Genomic DNA, 3,494 nt, shown 5'->3' on the forward strand with positions numbered 1-3,494 from the left:
GGTTATTGGATACATCGGACTGCAGAACATCTAACAACTGTAGATTATATGACCCAACTTATAATAATAATGAACCGATAACTGAAAGATAACAGTTCAGCGCATGTTATCAACATCTAAAAGTGAAATTAGACATAAACATGCCATCCCCATGCATGATCTTGCAGTTGTGAAGAAAGCATACTCTGGTATAGTCCGGTTTAATCGTGGAGAATATTCGGATGTTATTGCGCGACTAAGAGAATTCTATGCTTTTTGTTCTTATTTATGTGTTCTTGGGAAAATATCCAAATAGTAGTGGTGCTGTGTAGGGGTGGCGATAGAAGCATGTAATTCTTGAAGCATTACAGTCGTACACTGGGAATCTACAAGCAGGCTTACGAAGTGTTTGAAGGTTCTGTTTTTAGTGTGTTTGAATTACCAGTGGGTTCGGCGTATCACAATGCAATGTGCCATCATGTTGAAATATTGTCACAATATAATCTACAAACGAAATCAGGTAAATTATGTGGGGGGGGGAATTAGAATGGAATTTGTAATTAGAATTACAAATAGAACATAACACGTCATATGAGATATAGTTGTGTAGAATCTGCATTTTAAATGTACGACTTCTTCAGAAACATCATCACATAAAGGCACAGAAGTTCAGAATACGAGCTACTGAAAGTAATGCGAATACACTCAAGAATGCTTTTGTTGAAGTTTTACTTCAAAAGTCATTTGCTTCTATGCTGCAATGAAAAGACAAACATTGAAAAATAAACTAACGTCCATAGAGAAGGTGATTGAAGTTAGGGCAGAAAAATATCTTTGATCAACTTGTAATTCTATCTGAAGAGAACAATATTAGTTTGAGCGGTCTCTATCGCATCCAATTGCCCCCTCCAGGGCACCTGCAGATAGTGCTACAAAAAGACATACAATATTAAATTGTTGCGTTACCTTGAGGATGGAACCAGATATAACAGGTAAAGATTCTCAAAAATCTACACGAACTAGTGAAGATTTCACCATCTAGTACAGATAGGAGAATTAAGATACATTATACCAGATTGAACTCAATAATTATGACACCAAACATGAAGATGAATAAAATGACTTATACATTGACCAAATGATTGACAATGCGAGTTGCCTTGCAGCCATAATTCCTCGCTGCAAACTGTATATATACTTCTACAGATGCCTGCATTGCAAATTGCGTACAAGTAATAATACTTGAATATAATAAGTAATTATGCAGTGTTCGTAGTAAGAGGAGTTTCATGTGTTAGAATAGGTGCAAAATGTTTTATATGAATGTATAGTTTACTATGAAGGACTGATAGTAGTATTGGCCATGGTTTACACAAGGTCCATATTAAATATGCAATAACAAATAATGTCTTGCAAAGTGTGCCTGGTGAACTGCCTGTATTCACTGGAATACATTCGGACGGACGGACGGACGAACAGTTTTATTAAGTTGTATTACAGTAACTTTAGTTGCAAGTATTTGTTTAATAAATAACAGATATCATTGAACCGGGTTGAAACACACGCAGGTGACGTCATACTTGTGGGAACTACACAAAATGACAGTAGTGTCGATTTCAAAGACAATTGGCTAAATCGTGTTATTGTTCCGCACATTATATTAGTTCAGAAAAAAATGACAAATACAGAACATATAAAAAAAATTAAATATCAGAAAATATTTTGGTTCACAAATTTATTGTTTGTGATTATCATAAATATTCTGACAACAAATAATGACTAATAATTCATAATAAACATAGAACAACTACAATCCACCACACACGCACATGTCATCGAATGACATACACTTTGAGACGTTTGGTAACTCCAAGATTCAGCCAATTCAAACATGCAAAACAAGGCGGGAACATATGGCGTGATATCGGCGTATCGGGGTCAGTTTTCTATTATACTACTATAAATAAGAGAAATGGGGATTTCTTGAAATGAGGAACATAATTGTAAAATGGCGATGTACAACGGTGTACATAATTCGAATCGAGAAATTTAGAAGAGGTTGTTACTAATTTTTAAAGTGAAAAAAACTATTCCTTAATTAAAGTCAGTCACTATGAGTTTGAACCCAAAACAGTAAATTCAGTGTACTCATGATATCACACGCACAATCATAAATTGCACCATAGTAGGCCTGAATGCTAAAAATACTAGGTGTAAGTATTTTGAATATTCAACATTTTATTGGACGGTATATTATCTCATACAAATGAATGTGCGCTGACATACAAGTTACGACTTGAATTTGTCAGTAGCTACAAAGACGTGAATAAATTCGTACTGAACGGCACGTAACAACATTTGTCAAATATGCCGTCATCGTCAACTCCGTGGATCGTGTGATAATAAACGTTTTAGAACACCATAGACTTACGTACGTGGGTTTCCATGATGTGATCGAACGTCACTTCCGTTCCGTTTACCGCCGTGCGCTGCGTCATGTTCGGACTACGCTCTATTTAACCACGTGTCAGTAAACTACACTAAACCACTCTTTGCAGTGATGAAGTTTCAAATTTACAAAGACAATTTTCGTTGTCTTCGTTGTTCTCGCTATGTGATAACATGGATCTAAGCAGGCCGATCAGGATACTGGGGAACATATTAGAAACTGTGTTAATGTTTGTGAAGATTTTAGTGTATCCACGACAATTGACCGCAGTCAATTATTCAAGCTTAGCAGCGCGTCAGTTCACCGCTTCGTGTTTGTCTTACCCTTATTTGACAAAATCTCAGTTTATGCTTAGAATCTCTGATGTGATACCCATAATCACATACATTTACTTTGGTACTACACAATCGATCTATAAGTTGAACAAAACATGATTTTACCGGAACATGGCTAGAGACGTTTACTACAGCGAGACTTGCAAGGAAATAATCCAATTGTTTTAGAAGCATATATATATATATATATATATATATATATATATATATATATATATATATATATATATATATATATATATATATATATATATATATATATATATATATATATATATTCAACTTTGACCTTTGAAGTTTTTCACCCTTCGCATGTTGCAGTATGTTTTTGTATAGAGCTTTGAAATGTCTATAGAATAAAACATCACATCGGTATGTAACAATGGTGGTTAATGCCTTAGGCAACAGAGACACCTACGTGCAATCGATCTTATTTAGGTAAATTAATTAAACAACTACTAAATATTGTTCATCTACGGGGTTGTAGGAATCCTCTAGAAGTATATGGATATGTAGAGGTATATTGTAAAGATTATATAATATCTAGGATTGAAAATAGTATGTATGCGTGCCAGCAAAAATACTGAACACAAAAACACACTTTATGCACAAATTAAACTAATAGATTTTGTATATTGATACAAATAAATCAATTGTGTTTTGCATTTGTTCGAACTATACTCCCTTGTGTTGAGGTAACAACTGTTTTCACGTCACAGTGTTCCCATACC

This window comes from Saccoglossus kowalevskii, chromosome 1 (assembly GCF_978046115.1).
Source record: "Saccoglossus kowalevskii chromosome 1, keSacKowa6.1, whole genome shotgun sequence".
In the NCBI taxonomy this organism is placed as follows: domain Eukaryota; kingdom Metazoa; phylum Hemichordata; class Enteropneusta; family Harrimaniidae; genus Saccoglossus; species Saccoglossus kowalevskii.